Source organism: Dendropsophus ebraccatus, chromosome 11, assembly GCF_027789765.1.
Source record: "Dendropsophus ebraccatus isolate aDenEbr1 chromosome 11, aDenEbr1.pat, whole genome shotgun sequence".
Taxonomy (NCBI): Eukaryota; Metazoa; Chordata; class Amphibia; order Anura; family Hylidae; genus Dendropsophus; species Dendropsophus ebraccatus.
The window spans coordinates 58,967,622-58,983,825 of NC_091464.1; positions in this window are offsets into that span (position 1 = coordinate 58,967,622).

Genomic DNA, 16,204 nt, shown 5'->3' on the forward strand with positions numbered 1-16,204 from the left:
TGGCAGGTGAGCCAGGGGGATGACAGTCAGACCGGGACCGGGCAGCAGCATGGAGCAGGTTAGCCGGGGGGATGACACCATCCCTCGTTTGATTTAAAAAAAGATTAAGCCCATACTCACCGAAGTTCTGTTCTTCAGCCCTCCCCACCAGCGTCTCCTTCCTCTCGGCCCTCCCGGTGACGTCACTCCTCTGCTCCGGGCTGGGAATGCAGGGGATGAGAGAGGCCTCTTGTGACCGGAGGCAGAATGCAGCTTCCGGCCACAAGAGCGAGCCAATCACAGCATCGAATCTGCGAGCGCCTGTCAGAAGCAGTCGCAGTTAAAGAGCCAGGTATATTTTGAGAGCGGGACACTTGGGGCTCGTACCGGGACAGCGGGACATGACCCCGAAAACGGGACCGTCCCGCTGAATCCGGGACGGTTGGGAGGTATGCAGTGGTGTCCTGGTAGCTGTAGTCCCCTCCCAGTGGTGTCCTGGTAGCTGTAGTCCCACCCTCCCAGTGGTGTCCTGGCAGCTGTAGTCCCCCCCCCCCCCAGTGGTGTCCTGGTAGCTGTAGTCCCCCCCACAAGTCAAAAGAAAAGCTGTAGCCCCCCCCAGTGGTGTCCTGGTAGCTGTAGTTCACTTCCAGCCCCCCACCCCTTTCCCCCCCAGTGCTGACCCAGTGATGGTGTTAAAAAAAACAACAACAAACACTCCACTCACCTTTCCTCGCTCCAGCAGTAGCCAGGTCCTCGGCCATCTCCTGCAGCGTGCGTCTTCTCCGGCAGCACGCAATGAAATGACGTCATCGCGCATGGCCCGCCTGAGGGAAAAGAGGTGCGCCGCTCTGCCTCACAGGAGCTGTCAGGCACCGCGCTCTCCTGTGTCTAGCGGCCACTGGACACAGGAAAGCGCGGTGCCTGACAGCTCCTGTGAGGCAGAGCGTTGCGGGATGGAGTTTCCCTGCCATAGAAGCACCAGCCTGAACCCGGAACCCTGCTTCCGGGTTCGGGCTGGTGGGGGCCCCTATGTAGTGGTTTGTGAAGAGTTATTGCTTTCAACGCTGTTCAGCAAAATAATAGCATGTTCTTTATTTTAACGCCTATTAACGGAAGCAGACCCTACCATCGAAGTGGGAACACAGCGGGCAGCAATGCATTGAATTAAATGCGATGCCGCCACTGAAGAAAAGAATGGACGCAGATTTAATTACAATTAGCGTCCTTTGCTTTCTAAAAACCAGCGTAGTGAACACATAGGGGGAGATTCATGAAAGGGTGTAAATATACACCTGGTGTAAACTGCCCACAGCAACCAATTACAGCTCAGCTTTCAGCACTGGTAAAATATAAGAGGAGCTGTGATTGGTTACTGTGGGCAGTTTACACTAGGTGTATATCTACGCCCTTTCATAAATCTCCCCTATAGTGTGCACTTAGTGTAGGGACCCATGTGTATCAGATACCTGCACGCGGTACATGGGGCAGTGTGGCTTGATCAATTCATACGCAAAATTCTGATGTTTTTTATGCAGCCGAGAGGCACTAGTGTCAGCCATAGGTGTGAGGTGCAGCGCTCTTTTTCTTCCCTGAACCATATAGTGTGCACTTAAAGCGACTCTGTGCCCAGAGTCTGTCCCCCCCCAAACCACTTGTACCTTTGGATAGCTGCTTTTAATCCAAGATCTGTCCTGGGCTCCGTTCAGCAGGTGATGCAGTTATTGTCCTAGAAAACAACTTTTAAACTTGCAGCCCTGTGCCAAACGGCCGTGGCTTAGAGTATCTGTGCCCTAACTTTGCACCACCCCTCCGTCCCTCCTCCCCACCCTCCTCCTCATTAGGAATGCCACTGGCAGGATTTTTCCTATTCCTCTGCGGTGAACACTGCACAGGTGCCTCAACGATCCAGCCCATGTGCCGTGTTCTCACAGCTGATGAATATGAAAGTACCTGCCTGGAGCATTCCTAATGATGAAGAGGACGGGAAGGCGGGACAGAGAGGTTGTGCCAGCCTAATGCATAGTCATTCTAGGCCACACCAGTTTGGCACAGGGCTGCAAGTTTAAGGGTACAAACACACTGAGTGTATCTGAAGTGGATTTCTCGCTGCGAATTCGCAGGAGTAAAACACTTCCTGCACAAGAACAGTGCTGAGGATAAAGTTAAGATACATGCCTTCATCCTCGGCACCTCCTGTGCAATAGGGGGCTATCAGCAGGTTATGGGGTGACCCCGCGGGAGAGTAGTATAGGCCGCGGGTTGCCACTTGCCAGATGTTGGGGTCACGGTTATGGCACGAGGGGATGTGGCTAGTCCACGGGAACCTGACCGCGTGGGACCCCAGATTCTTCGTTGCCCCTAGTCAAGGCACCAATGACTAGACCAATGCCAGGGTTCGGAAACAACGGGAGTTGTACGTTTATTGGAACGGCAATGCTAATAGCAACAGTCTCTGGATGCAACCAGGAATAGGCAGAATCAGGTACAACGGAGGAGATGGGTGGTGTTGCAATAGGCCGTAGTATATGAGTGTCTCTTTGGTTAGATGGAAATCTTTACGGAGAATGGGAGTAGTAGTTCCCTTGGGAGAATGATGCTGGGTATAGCGGTGATAAGGAGAATACTTGCAGTTAGCGATGAGAAGAATATGGCGACTTTGGAAAATGGACCCAGATCTTTGAATAGACAGGAATCTTGAAGAATACGCCAGGTCTGGACTGGACTGGACCGGAATGAGTTTGGATATATCTGACAGAGGAGTACAGAAAGCACAACCTTCTCCCGTGAGGACTAGGGAGGGACCATGTTCTTCCCTCACGACCAGAGGGGAACAGCCAGAAAAAAACTAGAGAGGAAGTGACCTAAACCCCAGCCAAAAGCTTGATGGCTATTGGAGTTACTATGGCAGCCGGGGAAAGTCACGTGACACTAGGCCTTTTGCAACACCACACCATGTGACCAACATATGAACAAAACAATATACATAGCAGAATAATGACAATATAAGACATAGTGCCAGACTTGAATACTGGGGGTACATAAAATAAACCTTTGCAGTGGCCACTAAACTTTCCAGCACCATACCAAGTAGAATATATGTAAAGAGAAAGAACCTTTAGTGCTGGGACACTGCAGTTACATTTATGTAACCTGCTGATAGTTCCTTTTTAAGTGAGTTGTGAATCTTCTCAAACAATGCCACCAATCTGTGGATGGGCCGCTTGTGCCAAGGCCTGCGGAAGCCCAGATCAATGAGGAGAATTGCTTGTTTGTCTGAGGTTCTTGGCAGTCGAACCAAGGTCTCACAATGAGGAGCACTATGTGTTTAGTCAGACAGTCTAGGGTTTACTTTTACAATATTTAGTACCAGTTTTGCCTTGTGTGAAGACTATACAGCTAAGTGTTAAATCTCTTACCTACAAACAACCCCTCAAAAAACTATTTCACTACATTTTATTCTAATTAATAATCTTTTATTAGACATAAAAATTGATATACACCTAAAAACATGAACACATCAGACAAATTCAAATCTGGGATGAGCCAGGGTCACTAACAAACATAAGGAACAGTGCCAATCAGAAGTATATGGTAGCCCGTTCATAAATAAATGAGTTATAAAACTTTCTTGCAACTAACAGCAAGTATGCATATACAATGTATACATCCAAAGATATTGCACCTAGAGCCCCAGCCTATGTAGCAACAGATAATATACATAAACTTTGATAAAGTTGTAAACCCAATGTAATGGCAGTACTGTATGTAATCAAGATGTTATTGCACAAAAAGACCAACGCCAAGTGATAGATGATAAACCAATGTATAATACTCACATCAGTTAGATGTTGTATTGCACTAACCCATCTATGTGCCAATTGTCCCAGCCAAAAGGATATTAAAGCGCTGGTGCTGTTTGTAACATGTAAATAACGGTAACCCGTTTACTTACTCATATGTGGACCCTGTGAAATTTCTTACGGAGAGCTATTGTGTGGTCAGATGTCCTGTTGCTATAGTGTCCCTTTTGGTGTTGTGCGGTGTGATATGCTTAGGGTTTGTGTTGTGGGGTGGTGTAGTGCAACCTTAGGGCTCACCTTCTGAAACATTACTGTCTCGGTGGGGTCCGAGGGTGCTGGGGCCCTTGTCTTCTTCAGCATACACACAGGGACATATAATTTTTAATAAAAGTCTTCACACAATGGTGAAAGTATTAAAGGGGTTATTCGGCACTACAAAAACATGGCCACTTTTCCCCCTACTGTTGTCTCCAGTTCAGGTGTGGTTTGCAATTAAGCTCCATTTACTTCAATGGAACTAAGTTTCAAAACCCCACCCAAACTGGAGACAACAGTAGGGGGAAAGTGGCCATGTTTTTGTAGCGCTGGATAACCCCTTTAAGACTTTACTTGAAGGATAACTATGTACAATCCAATACAGGGGCATCTGATGACAGTAAACCGTTGGCTTGATCAGAGTCCTTAGCTTCAGGGGGAGGGTTACCTTGGTTACTATAGCTTAGACTTGGTGGATAAATAGAGTTTCAAGTAGACAGATCTGTTCCAGGGACTTTGCGGTTTTCCAGCCTTTATAAGGTACGTGTGAATAGGTACTTGAAGTTACTGAAGAGACTTGACTCTGTCAACGCTCGCTATCATGTAGGAGGAAGACGCATGGACATACTGACTTGGAAGCCAGGAAGAAGTGGATGGTGAATGGGAGACCCTCTATCACTTCACCAATCGGACAGCAGGCACTAATAAATACAGAGGATGTCCTGCTGAGACTTTGAAGACACGTATTAGTCCTTATGGCTGACTGGAAACAGGTTAGATGGTTGAAGATGGAGTCTGACAGGACTGGCCAATCACTAGAGTGTGATAGGTTGCAGGGGAGGAGCACTGATCAAGCTCAACACTTGTCTTGGAGATTAATACATATCAACATATTGAATAAATATATGACAGAAAACACTATCTCCATAAGAGAGTTAGGAAAAAGCAGCAAATACATAGGTCCCAATACAGACTGTCTAAGGTTGCCAATAGTAACAATTCATCTCCAGACGCCTGACAATAAATTCCTTTCTGGGCCATTACATTGCCAATAGACTTAACGTTAAAATGCCAACTGTCACGACTTGGGTTACAGAGAGATGGAAGAGAGACAAAGACGGTGTACCCTAAGCTCAGACCCACCCACTGTCCCTGTCTACTTGCCACTATCTGCCCTAGGCAGCAGCGAACAACTGGGTCCCTGGCCTGTATTTGTGAAATAAAAGACAGGACAAGACGAACAAGCATAAAAAGAATTGTTGGCAATTGTCGGGCAGCAAAAGTACAAAATGAGGATCCAATAGGCGTAGTCAAAAAACAGGCAATATGGTCAGGGGCAGACAGCAAGCAAGGGTAACCTTCTGGGTTTGTTGTTGGGTTCTTGGGCTCTTGTCACGGCAACCTGGAGTGGCAACTGACCCACCCGGGATGTCAGTACTGCCACCCACAGAGAATGGAAAAAATAACCTAAGGTGTGCGGTGGTGTGTATATAGGTGCAGGTGCAGACAGAGATAGACAGAGTCTTTGCGTTTGATATGTAAAAATATAACAGTTTTACTGAAGAGCTTTGAGAATACAACAGTACACGTTTTGCATATAGAAATTGACAAGGACTTGAGTGCTTGACTTAGTGCTTGAGGTAGGTGCTTGGAAAGAGTAGATGTAGTAGTGCTTTGTAGAAAGTAGAGAGAAGAGGAGTTTGCCAGAGGAGCCCCAATGTAGCCCTTGTACTCTGCCAAGAACAGGGGGCAGTGCTCATCCAAATGTAGGAAATAATTGATATGGGTCTCACCCGGTGTATGTTGGTATAGGTGTGACCCCTTACAAACTCCACCAATAATCCATAATCACATTTAATGAACTAATTCTGATCCCCGTTCCACCAGAACATCCATACAGAGGGTGCTCACCAATGCCTGGGGTAGATAGCCACACCGGTAATAATATGAATGGAGAACAACAAAAAAATGTAGCGCTCATGGACTGGAACCAACAATACAGCAGAATGAAAGCTACAAGCTCAATAAATGGCACTTACTTCACTGTGGGAGAAAGGCTGACATTTTCAAACCTGACCCCCTCCAAGATGCTTATAACCAGACCGAGTAGCCAGAGGGTAATTCAATCCAAGGTTCCATATATTGTAAAATCACTATGGCATTTCAGTGGGCTTGTTCCCACCTTTCTCAAGCCAACAGTTTACATGTATCACCATACTTTTATAGAGAAAGTGTACTCATATCAAGATGGAGCGTCAGCATGGATCTCGCTCCAGGCCGGAAATGGCATAGAGCAAGGCAGTACGGCCCTGCGTTCTAACTATGCGTTCCACCACGGGCGAATGGATGAACTCACAGGGCTCATTATGGTCTGGAATGGGTTTCAATAGAAGGTTATAAGTAAATAACAAATATAGGTTTTGAGTGAGCGTGTAAAATAATGTTAACCATAATCATTGGCCTGATATTAATTAGGCCGGCATTTCATATTAATATGAATATCTCTAGGTATATGAATTGATGGGTAGCAGGACTGCGCCAAGGTCCGAAACAGGTAAGTTCCTAACACCAACATAGTATGACACCATTCGAGATACTTACCAGAGGGGCAACCTTGACAGCAACTGACTTCTACTGTTGCTGAATGGAAGGAGCTCACTACAATGGGACAAGAAGTAGCTATTCAAATGGTTAGTAACCACCTTATCTCTGTCAATAAATGTATTGTCCCCAACACCTATACAGAAAATGCAACAACCCACACACTACAACTTAGCAATAATTAGAGATGAGCAAAGCTTCATGGTTGTATCCATGTTTTCCAGACATTTTCCAGCCAGTCCTCGGGCTGTATCCATCCTCTTTACGGAGCCACCAGCCTGCGGGATGGATTAGTTTTGCTTCGTACAAAGCAAAAGAAGCCTGCTTCGCTCCTCTCTAGCAGCAATAATCAAATTAAGTCAAAACACAATTCAAAACAAACAGAAATAAACAGTGGATGGTGTAAAAAACCGAGGAAAATTACAGCTCCTTAAAACGTGTATTCGTTTTTATTGGTACAACTTAAAAGAGAACAAAAATCATTAAAAACACGCCGACGCGTTGCGGAGGAGACCCTCCTTAATCATGGCTCCTCCGCAACGCGTCGGCGTGTTTTTAATGATTTTTGTTCTCTTTTAAGTTGTACCAATAAAAACGAATACACGTTTTAAGGAGCTGTAATTTTCCTCGGTTTTTTACACCATCCATACGGGTGACGGCCCGCAACTTAATCTGCCTACGTGCTCCTGCCTCCTGGGGAACTGCATGAACTTGCAACCACGCTTTGTCAAACGGGGTGAGCTGAAGCCTTCTTTTTCCTATTACACAGAAATAAACAGTAATCAATTTAAAATGTATTACGATAGAAGGACTTTTATCTTTACCTGCTGTCTTTACCATTGGGACAGACACTGACCAACTACTAACTCACCACCACCGCCTGATGCAACCCTCTATATAGTATCTTAGGCTATTTATTAAGGGTGCGTTCACACCTACAGGATCTGCAGCTGATTTTCTGCTGCAGATCCGCAGCAGATTTCATTTAAATAACTGAACACAACATTAAATCTGCACCATCAAATTTGCTGCGGATCTGCTGCAGATCCTGTAGGTGTGAACGCACCCTAAGGCTAGGTTTACACTACGTAAGTTTCCGGCCATAGCGCGTTCCGTGAATAAGCGGCCGGAGATTTACGTAATTTGCGTACAATGGAAATTATACGATGTACGGCTGCACAGTTCACACTACGTACGAACTTACGCCCGGATCGTACGCGGCGCCATAAAAAATGAACCAGATCATTGTTTCGGAACGGAAATGCTGTAACTTACGCCCTTTGCGTGTGTAAGTTTGTAAGTTCGCGGACCGTACGTAGCCGGCCGCAACTTGCGTAAATTCCGGCCGGAGTTTTACACGTATATGTCCGGCCGCGAAAAATATGCGGCCGGACATATACGTAGTGTGAACATAGCCTTAGGGTATAAACACACACACCGTATAAGCAGCGTATTTACTGCTGCGATACGCAGCAAATACGCAACAAATACGCAACAAATATGCAGCAGATTAGATCTAAATAACTGAACACAGCATCAAATCTGCACCATCAAATCTGCTGCAGATTTGCTGCGTATCTGCTGCGTATACGGTGTGTGGGTTTGTAAGTTTAAAGTGTTTTTGTTCAGTATGTTCTGACATGTACCCCTGATATAGCACTGCCTAATATCTAAGTAGGAATCTACTTCTAGAGGCAGTGATTTTGCATGGCTTAATTTTACCGTTGTTGACTACTATATTAGTGTTTTAGTGGACTGGCTTCATACAAGTACTCTCTAGTTGTCTAGTAGTTATACGTTCATTTATGTGAAGTTATTCTTGATACTTGGGAAAACTTTATTTAAATTATTATTTATACCTTTTGACACCATTTCTGTCCCTGATGATCAGGGGCGGGCTGGGCCGGGGGCCATTTGCCCCCTGGGCCTACCTCCCCCCAGTACATTATAGGGTGGGGCAGCACTGGGCACTGGTGGCAGCTAAAGCCTAAACCCCCGCCTCGTTCAGCTAGTTCTAATATGACATCATTGTTCCTGTGAAGGCTGGAGAAGACAGCCAGAAAAGAGGAAGACCCATGCCTGGATTAGGTAAATATAATGGTATTATTTTTGTGTTGGGGCAATGCAGGGGGACATTATTACTAAATGGACACAGCACAGGGAAAACCTGGCTGTCTCAAAAGGGTTTCTTCCCATGTGGCGGACCCCGGTGTAATATATGCAAATATGCAAAAAAAAACAGCTAATTTTAATACAGACGACCAGAAAAAGAGTTTTTGTATCAAGTCCTTTTTAAACAGTAATACAGACCATGTGATTTATGTAATCTCATGTTCCTTTTGCAGAAAATCATATGTAGGCTGTACCACAAGAAGATTAAAAACCCGCATCGCGGAACATATTTATGATATCAGCCGCAAAGGCGAAAACGTATCAGGTGCAGCAAAACATTTTATAACTGCACATAATGGTGATTTGCAATATTTTTAATTTTTTGGTTTGGAAAAAGTTTACAAAGATTGCAGAGGAGGGAATTGGTCACAGAAGGTTCTCAATCGAGAAGCCTTCTGGATATTGAATATGGACACTCGCTTCCCTAAAGGACTCAACTACAAAACAGATTTGATGTATATTTATTAACTAAATTATAATGTGAAATTAGATTATGAAAATATTTATCCCCGTTTGTTTTTCTTTCTTTATGCAGTGTGTAATGTTTATGTTCATCCACTAGGAGGATCACTTATCCCCACCACCACAGCGTCTGTATACAGGTGTCACTAGCGTGTCTTGATTTGACACATGCGCATTACATTCACCTAGACGCTCAGTAGGAGGAGGGGGTAAGTGGTCTATTTCCTTTTGTTTTTACTCTTTGATATATATATGAGCTTTTTATGTATTTGGTGTATAAGCTGTGAAAAAGACGGTCACGTTGAAACGCGTTGCTGCACACTCCTTGTGTATCTTTTGGATGTATATGTGTTCGTGATTAATAAAGGATCTTGATTTTACGAGCTTGAGTGCTACAGACACTTTTGGATTGATGTACTGGATGTCCAGCAAGCTCCTGGACTTTGTGTGCACCGCTCCGGATCCTATAAGACACTTCTCTACAAGGTATGAACCACTACCATTGAATAAGCATATTTCTGGTTGAGAGGTGAACCTACTCCTTACTTTTTGAATATTATTACTATGGGGACACAGCACAGGGGACATTATTATTATATGGGTACAGCACAGGGAGCATTATTACTATGGGTACAGACCATAGGGAACATTATTACTATGGGGACACAGCACAGGGGTGAATTATTACTATGGGGAACAGCACAGGGAGAATTATTACTATGGGGACATAGCACAGGGGACCCCCGCCTTGTTCAGCTAGTTCTTATATGACGTCATTGTGCCTGCTAGAGGCTGGAGAACACAGCCAGAAAAGAGGAAGACCCATGCCTGGATTAGGTAAATATGATGGTGTTATTTTTGTGTTGGGGCAATGCAAGGGGACATTATTACTAAATGGACACAGCACAGGGAATATTATTTATATGGAGGGGCACAGCAGGACAGGGGACATTATTACTATGGGGGCACAGCACAGGGGGCACAACTACTATATGGATGCACAGAGGGGGCCTTACTGCTATATGGGGACACAGGGGATGTCAATACTGTATGAGTGAGAACCCTAGTTTGTCTGCCAGACTCCATGGAGAAGAGTTGTGTCTTCATGATGGCTGGCCATGATGGAGAAGAAACCAAAAAAGTTAGCAACTGCGTCACCTGTGAGTCATTAGTAACTTTGCAGTAATCACTTACATGGTGTGCACAGCCTGTGTACTATTGGTGTCTATCTCTAAATGGGTCAGTGTATGCTGATGATAAGGGTAATTGTATGGTGGATGTTATTTAGTAATGGTATGGGAATAGCAATGGTGGTAGTGAAGGTGTTGTGATAATATTTTTTCTAATATGCTGGTATTATTGGTCTTGGTATACTGGATTTCAGTTATGGTATGGTGGTATTAGTTACTATGTGGTGGTAATAGTTGTAGTCATGATATCTGTTTCTTATATCCAGGTATTATTGGTAATATTGTTTTTTTCCAGGACTCCAGCACCCCTTCGGTTGTTCAGTCGGTGGTCACCGAGGTTGGCGACCTGAGAGTTTCCTGCAGCAAAGTCCATCCTGGCACTGGTGAAATTCAGGAGCTCCTTAGACTCTGCTGCTCGGAGAAAGAAGGCCAGCACTATTCGGTGATCCAGGGGATCCACCTCTTCATACTTGGAACATCCATTACATTCACCCCATATTCCTTTATGTTCCAGTTTTCTTCTATACCCCCAACATGTCCCAAATTAGATTGTGAACTTTAACTTTGAAGAGCAACCTGTTCTCTTGTCTATGAAGATCTGTCTGTTGCTGGTTAAGGGCACAGAGTGACACGTCCAGTAGTACAGGCCCCACTTAAGGATAAGCCAGCTGTTGGGGTTCCTGTTAGATCCTGACGAGTTGCTCTTTCTCAATCTGCCGTCTTGACTGAAGCTCCTGGTGAAATCTCAGGGCTTGGAGGAAATACCAGGATAGTGCTCATTTAGCAATAATCAGGGGTTGGTACAGACATAGGATGATGCATAAGCGTTGGCTCTGATAATGGTCGCTATCAGTGCTGGGCAGTCATGCATCATCCTATATCTGTACCAATGAGCAGACAATGCATTGGGTTCTTCACCAGAAGTTTAAGCGTTGTGTACTGGTTTTGTCCTGAGCATCCAGCTGAGTGGTTCTATGGGAACTAGGCACTTACCAGCAGTGTTATGCCAGAAGACTAATTACATACAAATACGCTGAAAATCATGATCATGGTGTATTGTAAATAAGCTGCCATTGTTTTTGTTACAAAGTCTACATAATGGAGGTTGTAAGCTTACAGGGGTTACTGGGGAAAAAAGACTTTTCTCCTATCCACAGGGGAAAAGTAGGAGATCGCAGGGGGTCCGACCCTTATCTTCGTATCAAACCCTGCCGACACAGTTATGAATAGAGCCTCGGATCGTCTACATGAATACATTCCTAAAGAAAGCAGCCATGTTTTTCTGGTTTCTAACTGCTTTAATTAAAGGGTATCCTACTGAAATACATTTTTTATTATTATTATTATTATTATTAATTTCATAAAGTTATATAACTTTGTAATATTACTTAATGAAAGATATATATCTCTGCAGGAATTAGTGTCTGTGTCAAGAACTGCATGACTGCACAAGCCCTGGTCCTGGCACAGTTAGATAGTCCTAGCTCTGCAGCACGCAGCTACTGAGCTTCCGATGATGTCTATTCTAATCCATATTCCCAGAAACCTAATGTAAACCAGGCAAATCTGAATAGTTTACTGAATAGCCCCAAAACTTAAGGGGGTAGATTTATCAAACATGGTGTAAAGTGAATCTAGCTCAGTTGCCCCTAGCAACCAACCAGATTCCACCTTTCATTTTCCAAAGAGTCTGTGAGGAATGAAAAGTGGAATCTGATTGGTTGCTAGGGGCAACTGAGCCAGTTTTACTTTACACCATGTTTGATTAATCTCCCCCAAGGTTTCTTAATTGAATGGTGGTTCGGTTACCATGCAGCCAAATACATAATAACATTTTGCATTCAGGACAATCCTTGTAAAATGTGGTCATATCAATGTCACCAGCTTTTTCCAGCTTTTTCTTTTATTGATCCATAGATAGAACTATAAACTACATGAAAAGAAAGTCACTTAACAAATGCTTACACTTTCTTTTCAAAGAGTAATAATTTATTATATATACAATGATAGTGTCTCTTTAAATGAGAACGCGATTTCCAGTCCAAATATTTAGCAATTACATGATGACAGTCTCTAGTACAAGGAAGGAAGAGAGTGCAAAATAAATGTTTCTCAACTACTGTAGAATCGAAACCAGTGACTGAAAACTGAGAATAGAAACCTGGTTTTGTGGTCCTATGCAGATGAGGAGAGGTTCACACAAAGTAAATGAAAAGCTAAATAAGGCACTAAAATAAAGACAAATACTGTAGGGGAGCCACTGCTAGACCTCCTAGGCTCTACCAGTGTAACTAGATAGAGCACATCGCATGCCACTTAGACCCCTGTCTGTGTGCATCGTTACCCCATGGAGCGACTCACCAGTCGACCTTAGTTTTGCTGGTATTTTCTCATTATAGATACTCAGCTTTGTTTGCTTATGATCATTACCCATTTTTGCCTCCTGCCTTTTTCCACTTTCTCCCTGAGGACTCCAGAATATGGGGAAAAAAAGCGTCGGAGTTGCAAGTAGGGCATTTGTGTAGAAGGTTTAATAGGGGCAGACCAAGGGGTAGATCTGGGTAGGGGTCGCACTTATTGGCTCCATTCACAGAGAGCAAAACTGGCGGGATTGTCCGCTGCAGAATCACGCCAGCCTCCGTGTCATAATGCCAGTCTATGGGAGGCTTGCGTGCCTCCTCTTTCCGCACTGAAGAGTCAACATTCATTCTTCAACATGGAGAGAGGAGGTGCGCAAGCCTCCCATAGACCGGCATTATGACACAGAGGCTGGCGGGATTCCACGGCAGATAATTCCGCCATTTTTGCTCTGTGTGAATAGAGCCTTAGGGCTGCATAGACCCTGTGTGAGCAGGGGTAGTTCACCACATTTTTCTGTAGGGTGTAATAGGGTTAATTCCTTTTTGCCCTTCTTATATCCATCCAGTACTGGTAAGACACCATACCCATATTAATGTTATATGGCATGTGACTTGCGGTTGGCACGATAGGAAGCTTTGTATTGTGAGTGGTTCCTTTACTGCTTTATTTTTCTGATGTTCTGTTGTGGGGACTGTTTTTTAGCTATTTACATTAAAAGTGATGTTTTAAGCATAGTTTGTCCCCCCTTCTGTAATTAAACAAAGACAGTTGTTGTTTTCTCATAATGTGCTCCTGTAACGTTGTGTCCGTTATTCTGTGCCTGCTGTGGATAGCTTCCATCCTCTGTTTGCTCTTCTGCTTGTTCTTAGTGTACTTGTCTTCTGGCAGCTTCTCACCTGTACTGAGCTGGCTTTCTGGGGGATTGGGCTCCCTCTATAGGCAGACACAAGCCTGTGCACCTGTATGTAAAGGCTCAGCACACACGTTCTAATAAATTCTAGACTAATCACTTAAGGGTATTAATGGCCATCAGCTCCAGCCAGAAACCATATATGTGCTTCCTGCCATTTCCCACACTTCCTAGTGACATTATACACATTTGGACCCTGTTTTATCTGTGGTTCTCAGCTCAGCTTCAGTCTGGTCAACCTCATCTCATAGTACATTGAAGTTTGTCGGCAGTTGTGGTTCATCTAGTCTCGGGCTACAGTTATCGTTCATTTTCTTCAGTCAGTATGTGGTGTCCCACAGTCTATGGCACCCACAGTCTATGGCACCTTAGTAAGTCACTATCTCAGGTTCACACAAGTGGGAGATGGTGTGCTGTTAAGTTTTATCCACTAGGTGTCACTACTGTCTCTATCTAACTTATTGCACAGCTGAAGGAGCAGAAGAGTTAACTTATTTTGTAAGTTACAGGTGCAAGTTACAGGTGCAAGTTCTCATCTGTCCTATCCTGTCTTCTCTCTCTCTCTCTCTCACACACACACACACACACACACACTCAACCCCATCACTCACAGGAGGGTAAACACAGCCCCTGTAGGAGGAGTTAATTCTTGGTGGGAGGAGGTTCATAGAGTTAGTGGCTGGAGGTCAAAGTGGACAGATATGTGAGAACTTGCTCAGTTAAGAAGTTCTCCTACTAAACACTAATACAACTATGCAGTGCTGGGCTCTACTAGGGGGAGAGAGGCCAAGAAGGGGCACCTTGCCCATGCCAGGAACCTCTCAAGGACGTGCGGAGCAGTTGCCTGAAACTATAGAAACTGACCCCAGTGACAAAACTACCGTGAGAAAACTCTACGTATCTGATTGCACAGTGCATGAAGTCTCGGAAGCCTCGGGAGTCTGCTACACCCAGATCACCGATGACTGGGGCTCGTATTACCCATCTAGGACAGGTATCCCGTAACTAAGGGGCATAAAACGGTTCAAGGCCAGTATAGGCATCTGTGAGTACGAGTATTCTCTTTTACCTCATCTATTTCTACACCTGTTACAGCAGAGCACACTTACTATATTAAGCAGGGCTCCTCTGGCAACTCCTCCCATCTCTCTCTCTACTACAAAGCACCTACTACTACAAGCACTGGTCCTACCTCAACTATCAGCAGCTAAGTTCTCTGTAAAGATTTGCGCCGTTGAATTACGTGTACTAGTTACTATTCGGTCAACATTCTATTTTTATCAAAACGCACGGGACTCTGGTCTACTCTTTAAGCACCTGCACCTACACATCTCAGGACACTTGGGCTATTTTCTCTTTCTGTGTGTGTGGCAGTACCAGCAGTCCGGGGTGGATCTACTACCACTCCAGGCTACCGTGACAAGTGCCCAAGTGACCCTAAACACCCGGAGTACTTGACCACCTTGAATGTGTTTTTTTCCCATTTTTCACCATTTTCAGCAACTCTGCTTTCTGTCAGTAAAGAAGAACACTTGTTTACATTCTGTCAGCTCTACTGTGTGGCGTAGTATAGATGATGTGTCCTGTGTGGTGTAGTATATAGGAACTGTCCTATATGCTGTAATAATGAGGTATGGCACTGTATTATGCTGCAATTTTTTTTAATTCTAACAACATTCAGTGACAAAGACAGAATACAATACAATAAATGTCAGGTCATAATGCTATGGATCGAGGAGATCCAGTATTGTAGATGATTGCCTGATATAGAAGGATATAGATTAGAGCAACATCAACTACTAACTTTTCCCAGTACATGATCTATATCTGTATAAGGATGAAGGTTATCTCCTGCTGTTTTCCAAAATTTTAACTAAAAAAACTTCTTTTAAGGAGGTTCTCAACTTCAAAGAATACCATTTTTTAAAGGAGTCCCTCTTAGTATGCAGATGTGTGTCCCATTGCTATTGCCCCTAATGATCAGCATTAAGCTAAAGTAGAACTTGTGTTCAATTTCCCTGCAGCACCACCACAGGAGAGATAAGGTATTCACTGTTCATGTAATATAGATGTGGTGGGTCCTCCAGAGAGCAAGAGATGCTCTTTGAGTTGCTGTCCACTCTGGCTCATAGGTGAGGGTCCTAAGTAGGGATGAGCAAATGTACAGTACTAGCAAATCTAATCATTTCACTTGGCTCGACATTCGGCTTGTCAGCCTGCTGCCTTTGAACTTTGTGTGGCTCCATGCCGCTCCTATACTGGTATCTGGAAAAGCTAGATCCACTCCTGGGAAACTTCTTCCAGTTTCCCAGGACTGGATCCAGCTTTTCCAGGCACCAGTAGAGGAATGGGACAGAGAACAAAGGCAGCAGGCAGTCGGTTGACAAGTCGACATACAAGCCTAGCAAAGCACTTGAACTAGAACTGTAAATTTGCTTATTCCTAATCCTAAGTAAAAGACCTCCTTCTACTTG